This window comes from Lactuca sativa, chromosome 7, assembly GCF_002870075.4.
Source record: "Lactuca sativa cultivar Salinas chromosome 7, Lsat_Salinas_v11, whole genome shotgun sequence".
Lineage (NCBI taxonomy): Eukaryota > Viridiplantae > Streptophyta > Magnoliopsida > Asterales > Asteraceae > Lactuca > Lactuca sativa.
The window spans coordinates 164,594,853-164,604,445 of NC_056629.2; the positions used below are offsets into that span (position 1 = coordinate 164,594,853).

General features: G+C 36.9%; 1 non-coding gene across 1 annotated transcript; it reads right to left on the reverse strand.

Annotated features, from left to right (window-relative positions):
• Positions 1-4,420: 4,420 nt before the first annotated feature.
• LOC111895757 (small nucleolar RNA R71) lies at positions 4,421-4,528 on the reverse strand. Its single transcript, XR_002851676.1, has one exon. It is a non-coding gene; the product is annotated as a small nucleolar RNA R71 (small nucleolar RNA).
• Between the last annotated feature and the right edge of the window lie 5,065 nt (positions 4,529-9,593).

The window sequence follows — 9,593 nt, forward strand, 5'->3', positions numbered from 1 at the left end:
GAAAATACGGGGGTATGAACTCACTTGATAGATGGTGAATCGAACAGAGTTTCGACAGGAGAGAGGATAAATTCTCGAGAATTTCGGGGCTCCGGGGCTTGCTTCGGGCTTTAGATGTGATATCAGGGCCTTGGGGTGTCGTGAGAAAGTCTAGGGGGTGAAAAGGTGAAAGATGGTGAAATTTGGGGTGAAAAACCTCTCAAATCCGAGAAGTCTCGCACCCTTTATATAGGGGTACGAGGGTGCGGTCCGAAGAGGGACAGCTGGCGAGGGTGAGGAGTCAGCAGCCACGCATCGTTCATGCGAAGTGTACACGTGAGAGGGTCGGACAGATGTAGGCTTCAGATTTGACCAACCTTCGGTCCAATGGGAGGATGCCACGATGCGATGGGGGTGTCCGAGGAGCATCCGCAGGGTGTCTCCTGCGAGCCTGTCCGAAGCTTAGTGGACCGCAGAGTTGTTCCAATCAGAAGACGAAATGCGAGGCTTCGGTCCAATCACCAGCCGACACGTGGAGGCCTCGCATGCGAGGGTGACGTGGCGTTACTGTTCATGCGAAAATTCCCGATTTTTCTTTATTTTTGTGCCAAAAACTTGTAAAAATTATAACTTTTGCATACGAACTCTGTTTTTGACGTTCTTTATGTGCACGCGTAGGTAAAATTATACTCTACGACTTTCATTTAGACTTCGTCGGCTAATTTTGAATTTATTTTTAATATTATTATTTTAAACAGACCGAGATGGGAAAATCCGTTAAAAATTCATAACTTCTTTATCCGACGTCCGTTTTTGTCTGTCTTTTTACCGTTGTACTACTAATGACGAAACCTTCAATTCTCGTTTAGGTTGTGTCGGCTAAAAACCACTCGATCTTTATGTCGAGTTTTTAGTTGTACACTGCTATACTGAAACTTAGAAAAATCATAACTTCCTCATACGAAATCAGATTTTGGCGTTCTTTTTTATGAAAGTTCTCAGTTTAACATAAACTACAACGTTCATTTAGATTGTTAAGGCTAAAAAGCCTTTTATTAAAAATTCAGTTTTTACACTAAACAGTGTTTTGCCAGTTTTGTCGTGGATTTTCGATTGGTCATAACTTCTTCGTTATAACTCGGATTTTAGTGATCTTTATATTTTTGGAAACCTTGTTACAATCTCTATCACTTGGTTCATCCCAATTGAGATTATTTAATAATTTATTTTTGAGGGTCAATTATGTAAATATGCATAATATGCCAAAATTTCTCTTTATTAATTTAAAAAGAAGTACAAATTGACCTACACTATTACATAGGTTTGAAATAACGGTTTGTTACATTACATTATACCAACATCCTAACCAAAATACATAATCTATCGGGTCGGCATTGATGTCTTCGACCCACAAGTATAGTGAGGAAAACTCACCTCGATCAGAAGGTAGTAAATCTTACACCCAAGTCGGTTGCACAAGGGCTCCTCACACTGAACATAGTCAATACCAACCCTAGTTTCTTTCTTAGGTTAAGCTCTTAATCATGAGGACCAATAATGGCCCAAGCCTAAACTTGGCCCACTAATGGCCCAACCCATCTAGAGAACCCTAAGGGCCAGATGCTCCAAAGTGGACTCAATTCAGCAGTCCAAACTCCAACAGGTGAACCTCACGTCGTGACCAGATCGTGGTCACTTCATGAACATTGAGTTTGACTTGGGCCCAACTTAGTGAGTCAACTCAGCCAATCAACTCGACCAGTCTCGACTCCAACCATCGTCACGTTGTGACCACTTCCTAAGTCATGTCGTGACCTAATCCAGGCAAAACAGTCGCGATGACAAGCATTCTCACGACGTGACAGGCTTATCCTCATGTCATGAGAACTGCATTGGCCAGCTTTGAGCATTAAGCTCTTATTCCTTTTAGCCATTACCCAAGACTTTCCAGAGGTTCTTCCCTCACCCAAAGGATGAAAAAAATCATATCTTTTTAGTCATGCTTGACCAATGCATGACTTAAACACTCATTAGGTCAAAAGAGGGAAAAACGAGATCCATACTCACGTTCGCAGTATAAAACTACTCCAAACTTATATCCAAAGATTATATTACAGAGAATGCCTCAATGATCCATAAAGTTGCCAACTTTATGGATCTTATGCATACAATCCTTCACAACCATGAAAAAAAGATCTTAAAACTTAGATCTAGCATGCAAGAGGTAAAAAGGCCAGATTTATGACTTACAATGGTCCAAAAGCTCTACAAGAAGGTGATGTAGAAGCTAGATAGCCGAGAGGTTGCTCCACCAAGGTTTTCTTCCAAGTCAATGAGTCAAAAACCACCAAAGAATGCTTCAATGTCACAAAAATGTCTAAGGACTTCAAGTAGGTTGAGATTAGGATTTTCAAGAGGCAAGAGAGTGAGGGAGGCAAAGGATCGGCAACCCTAGCCCTCTATTCCATTAAATACCCAAAATATTAGGGTTTTGGCCATCATAGCTTTCTCATGTCATGAGCACCCAAAGGCTCACGTCGTGAGACTCAAAAACACTGGTCAAATAGTCAATGTTCACTCATGACGTGACAACCTTGTCTCACGTTGTGACCCTCATATAATAGCTAGAAAATCAATAAATAAGTAGCTCCAAGACCTGAGTGTTACAAAATCTACAATAATAATTTGGTTTGCATAGTGATAATCAAGGTTAATATATCATAGTTCGTTATTATGTGTTGTTTTGTTATAATTATGGGCTAAACCTCCATCATTTTCGTTTATATTAGATTAACCTTGATACTGTGTGTTGATTTCTACTTTTATGGATTATTGAAGTTGGATTTACCTTGTGTTTGATATATCATCTTAGCATGTTAAAGTTTCTATCATTATTACTTTATATATAAGTTATGTGTAGTTAAGTGACCACTGACTGCATGAACTTATATACCTTACTGTTTATCATCGTTAAATTGCTAGAGCTGGAGGTTGATCATACCCTAGTATAGGTGGTAAAGTTAGTTGCTTAGTTTTGCTAAATAGCATTATTTTATTATAAAAATTGGTTGATTATCTACACTTTATCAAAGATAGATAATTCTTAGATTAAATCATCGATAGCCCAAATATATCATAAAAATTAGTTTTGTGTTCTTAATAGCATGATCATTGTTGTTAAAGTTCATGAATTGATCTATGTTGGTTAGTCTGATGATGGCTGTTAGTAATTTTTAAATTGGTAACCAATTGAATTTAATCCATTACTTGAAACCAATCAAAGGAAAAGGGGATTCAAAGCTAAACCAAAGTTCCTTTCAATTCTTGATCAAATATCGTTTCTAGTTGTTTTCTAAGTTGATTGTTTAAAATTATGTTTTTCCAAACTTGAAAAATCGGATATTTTTTTTTTAAGTTTCTTTCTTTAGTTTAATTATTATCATTATTTTCCTAATTGTAATTACGTTCCCTATGTTCGACTCTTACTTACTATACTTTACTACTACGTGACTACGTACACTATCTATTGTGTTTTACTTAAGTCGAATAGAGAGGATATAAATTTAAAGCTTTTAAGTGGTTATATATAAAACACATTATGTTTTTTGCTCCATTTTTGGGGAACAATTATTTTAGTTGAATTTTAATTTCTAATATTTAATCAACCCTTTTTGTGGGGTTAAATCCACAAAAAGTTACTTTTTAATCATTTTTTACTTTTATGGAATTACAGTTCCCACGACGTGGCCATTGGATTGCCATGACGTTGAAACCGGGGTTTTAGATTTTGGATTGTTATGCTTTTACTCGTTTTATATGTAATTCCTTATTTTTTAAAAATATTACATGACTAGGGGATAAATTGTGCCACCTTTCGACGACCCGGAATCCAAATTCCACAAGAAAAAGGAAAAAAAAGAAAGATGAATCGATTAGCAGTTCCAAAGTCGACAAAGTATCAACATTCAAAAAGACTCCAAACATGAAAGGAACATGTTACGAGCCGGAAACCGAGAGAGACTTAGACGAGGATAAAAAAAGAGAACCCGAAAATATGATGGCGGATATAATGGCCATGGCGATAGAGGAGTGAAATCAACGAATGAGAGATCATATTGGGTCGGGTCAAGTACTACGCAAAATCCTAACCAACACGGAGTTTGAGCTTATGGGACACATCTGAAGTATGCTTAAAGATATACCATTCTTCGGGAAAAACTATTAGGATGTGTACAAACACATTGTCGAGATGTTGGAAATAGCCAATTACTTCAACTTTCCTATTGTTCCCAAAGATGCGGCCATGTTAAGAATTCTTCCAGCCACACTAAAAGATGTGGTGGAGCATTGGTTGAAGTCACTTCCACCCGGAGCCATTAAAACATGGACAAACTTAAAAAAAGAATTCATTAAACAATTTAGCCCTCCTTCAAAAATTTCTAAGTTGAAAAGGAACATCACCAACTTTCCAATAAAAGGATGGGGAGTCATTATATGATGCATGGGAGCACTATAAGGAAATGTTACGAAATTGACCTCAACATAACTTGATTGTGCATCAAGATATTACAACTTTTTATGATCGAATAAATAGAGGAACACGACAAATCCTTGACTCCCAATGACCCATGACAAAGAAATATTCGGCCTCCAATAGGGCTCTAATTGAAGAATTCGCCAAGCATTCAAGAGAATACCAAAACCCAAGGGAGGACGATACCAGAGAAAGAGTGAGTGTAGATGGAGTCAATGTTGCTTCTATAATTGCGTAACTCGACACCATAGATAGGAGGATCACGAAGATGGAGAAGACAATTCACACGATTCAAGTAAGATGTGATAATTGTAGTAAACCACACCTTACAAAAGAAGGTGACTTGATTGAGAACGGGAATAAGAAGGTGCAAGTGTGTTATTCGAGTGGTGATATATTTGATGACGATTGGAGGAATCCAAATAGGAATGGAAGCCCTATGAAGAGTATAAAAAAGACAGAGAAGAAAAATATTGACAACATGGGCAAGATTTTGTATCAAAAGAAGCAAATACAAGTGGAGAAGAAGCCTGACTTGGGGTCAATTATGAATAGATTCATTGAAGCTAGTGAGAAGAGGCATGACAATACGTATGCCACTCTATAGTAAATATTGAGAAGCATGTTGGGCAATTAACTAAACTCATTCACGAACGAATATTGGGTTCAAGTAAAAATAATGTCGGGACAAATTCAAAATCGCATGTATTGGAGGTTACAAGTGAAGATGGGGAAAAGTTAGAGCCTTTCGTACTCTTAAAGAAAAGTTGAAAGATTTTCGAAAAATAGGATGGAGAAAAAGAAGTGTATAATGAGAAAACAAATTATTTTCGATCTCCACAGCATAGCCGATGGAAGAAGTCCCTAAATCATCGCATGTCATGCGTTATCCGCCACCTCTAAAACCACCGTCTACAGTCAAATACAACCCGTTGGAGCAAGAACATGATAGCTTCATGGAGCAAGAGAAAGGTCTTTTCATTATTATGCCGTTTTTCAAAGTGATTAAAAAATGATTGAATATGAGAAATTTCTCGAGGATTTAGTTCGCCATCGGAAGATATTGGACAAGCTCTCAAATGTGGTGCAAAACGAACAATGTTCACCTGCTGTTAGAAAAAGTAATTTTAACGAAGATGGAAGATCTGGGATGATTAACATTGCCTTGTGAGTTCGGTAACACAATTAAAATAAATGCATTAGCCAATTCGGGAGCAACTATAAATCTAATGCCTTATTCTTTTTACAAGAAGCATGATTTTCCACAATTGAAATCCACTAACATTGTTATCCTCATGGTGTGTCGCTGGATCACATATCCTTGTGGAGTTATCAAAAACTTATTAATTAAAGAGCAAAAGTTCATATTTCTAGTGAACTTTACGGTGTTGGACATGAAAGAAGAAGATAATTTGCCCATAATCTTAGGAAGACATTTCCTAAGTACCATTAATGCGTTAGTAGACTTCCATAATTCCTAGCTCACACAACAAGTTGGAGATCAGGAAAACCTTTGGAGTGAAGAAAGAGGCAGTTAATGAAGAATTTAATGATGGTGTTTTCTTTTTGGAAGAAGTGGATCAATATAAAGAAGTAAATAATTACCGTCTAGAATAGGAAATTTTAATGGAAGAGAGTTAGTGAGTCGCAACAATGAGATTTGAAGTATTTTCCTTTTCACACCCTGAACATCAAGTCCAGAAGACAACTCTAGAGAATGAGCATAGTATTGAAAGAATGGAGTCAATAGAAGGAAGAAGACAATCTTGTTCCAACAAAGAAAGAGAATTTTAACAAGGCTTATAGAAAAAGAGTAGTTGCATTCAAAAGGAATTGACTAGAGTTGATGGGATTAAAAGAGATAAGTTCCCACACCCAAGGCAACTTAGAGTGGGAAGGAGTCCAACTCATTACTCCTACAAAATAAGCCCTTGCGGCCTGCATGCGGGAGGTAACCCAAATTTGCTTTGCATTTCATTTCCATTTTGTTTTTTTAATATATGTTTAGGATAGTTGCTTCCTCATTTTCTCATTTTGGATTCTTAAATGGGGGGGGGGGGAGGGGTCGGGTGAATTTGTTTTTTTTAAGTTACAAAGTAATAATTTCCGGTTCTCGTTAGCCACGACATGGATATTCTGTCCCACGCCGTGGAATCCATCTTAAACCCGTTTTATGATGTCTGGCATTGAAACTGACCTCGCGGTGTGGATTCGTCACTGGTAAAATATTTGTTGCCCTAGAAGGTCAAAATTCATTTTTAATTTACCCCTTTCTTTTATCCTTGCCCAGAACGTTTTCATTATCTCCACGAAAAATCATCAAATTTCTTTTATTTTTCCTTTTTAATCAACATCCGAGGTATGTGTGCAAACTATAATCCTTATTTTATTGAATTTAGATCGGATATTTCATGATAATTTCATGTTAGTTCCCATAAAATTTTAGGAATCGAATTTTAGGTTTGATAATTCTAGATTTAGCGGTCATTTAGGGATGTATTTGATATTAATTAATGAAAAAGTTGATTAGGAACAAAACCCTTTTGTTTTAGAGTGGATCTTGGTTGTTGGAACACAATTATATAATCAAAAGAGGATCAATTTCAATTTCAACACAATTCTATATACACATATAATTTCAATTTCAATAAAAATTAGAAAAAAAAAACTAATCTGTGTTTTGTTCTTGTGTGATGAAGTCAAAAAAGCTGGTAATCCTCCGGTGGTGGCCACAAGCGGCAATACAAAATCAGAAAAAAAAAAAAAAAAAAACACAATATGAACAAAATAGGAGTAGAAAACGGACCAGTGAACAACTCCCTTGGTGGCTGGAACGAGGTCGCCGGCGAACAACTCGCCGATGGGAAGGTTGAGGCAGGAAAAGGGCGGTAGTGTTTCACCACCGGTTAACTACCATATACACCAAAAAAAAACCCAAATTCGGGGTAAAAATCATTAGCACACATCAATATTCAACGAAATAGGAGTAGAAAAGGTTTACCTGCGGCTAATCACCGGCTACTTGACGAGGAATCGGAGTTTCGTCGAAGAGCAAAACAGATGGCGTCGCTGTGCAAATGAACGAGGGATCTGCGCATTATTTAGGGTAAACCCCTGTGCCGACGACATGTCGTCGGTATAGGGTAAAATAAATGATGTCGTTTCAGTTATTTGCGGAAACAAAAAAAAAATTAAAAACCTATGGCGACGACATGTCGTCGGCACAGCTTACACAAAACTACATCGTTTTGTTTTTCTGGCATATATATTAAAAATATATGAAAAATATAGTTTTTTGATACCTATACCGACAACATGTCGTCGGTATAGAGTTTCAGAAGACCGCCAATATTTTTGTCGTTCCCGCCATACTTGTGCCGACCACGTATGGTCGGAATAGAGTTCCTAGTCAAATTAAATTGGTCAAAGTTCGCAGAAGGTATGGCGACGACTAGTCGTCGGGATAGGGGTACTTTTAGCGACGACACTAGTCGTCGGCATAAGTGTCGTCGGCATAGGTCTGTATCCTTGTAGTGTCCATTTTCGATTTCTTCTTCAGCTACGACATGGACGTCATTCCCATGCCGTGGAAACTGGGCAGCTTCGCAAATTTTATAATTTTTTTCTAAACATGATTATGATTATGATGTGGATAATTGTTTCTTTGTTTGTTTTGCAACATATGGGATCTAGGAAACGTAGTAATGGGCATGAATTTCAAATAAAGGGAGCATTTCCAGTTGAACCACCCATTCATGAGTGGTATAAATGGACTTTAAATATTAAATCGGACAAACATGCATGTTAAAAGGCTACGTTTGATCTTTTGCATGAAAGAGAAATTGTTGCACCTCCTATTTTAGATTGGAATTGGATGGAAGAAATGGGACTTGCCTCTCGAATTTTTCCTTATTTGACAAGGATTTACACGAGAAAAGACTTTCGTTTTATTTGCAATGGATGGGGTCGTTTGTTCAAGATTAATGAACTAATATTCAGGGAATTATGTGCATAATTGTTTTTCATAATTGAGTTCAATTTTCGAGGGGACATAAATGATAAGAGGGACTTGAGTTTTAGACTGGTTATGAAAGATCCACAATGTTTTCTTGTGGAGTTAGCTTGGATATTGGGTCTTTATGTTAAGTTGGATGCTATTACTCCATCATTTACTATTTTTATATAAAAGGTACATCGGGTCTTACCAGAAGAATTCTTTTACCAACATCTTGGTTTTCTTTAGAAACTGGAATCTTCAAGCCATCTATTATGCCTTCAATCCATATTCGTTCTCCGATTCTTCATTTCATTCACATACCAATCACATTTTCCATCAACCAAAAGAAATTAGGGGATAGGGTTCAAGAGCAAGATTTGTTATTCCTACGGAGCATTATCAATCCATGAATTGTGTACAACAATACGTATCATGTTGCACTTTTCCTTTATAAGAGAGTAGCAAAAGAGAAATCAGGAGCACCCATTTGTGGAGGAAAACTTGCTACACGCTTGGCTAGATCCTATTGTTTTTATGGAGCATCATATTGCTACAATGTTTAGTAAAGTAGGGGGTGTTTATTGTTGCCTCGATCATTTCAGAATGCTAGAATTCTGTGTGATGTAGGTGAAGTAAAATATTTAGTTCCTTTGGATGACCGTATAAGAATGATTGAGGAGGTTGGATCACAAAAGCACGATCACAACAACATGTGCTAGTATAGGGAATTTCTGTTGACCCATTTCAGAAAAGAGTTGTCATGTACTTAGAAAATATTCATGAAGGGATTAATCATTTTGGTAAATCTATGGATTTATTATTTTACCATTTGAAGATGGAGTGTTCTGTTGATATTCCGTAACAATTTCCATATATTAGAACTTGGGAGGGATTGTGGGAAGTGAATGATATTGGGTCATGCACTAGTGGAGGAGGCAATGATGAAGATGAGGAGTGACACTTACCCTTTCATTTTCAATTTTTTTTTTTTTTTTTATGTTTTCTATGATTTATTCCAACTTAATTTTTGTTTGTTTACATTTTGTAACCGAATGATGAATTGTATTTTCTTTGTTTTACCCT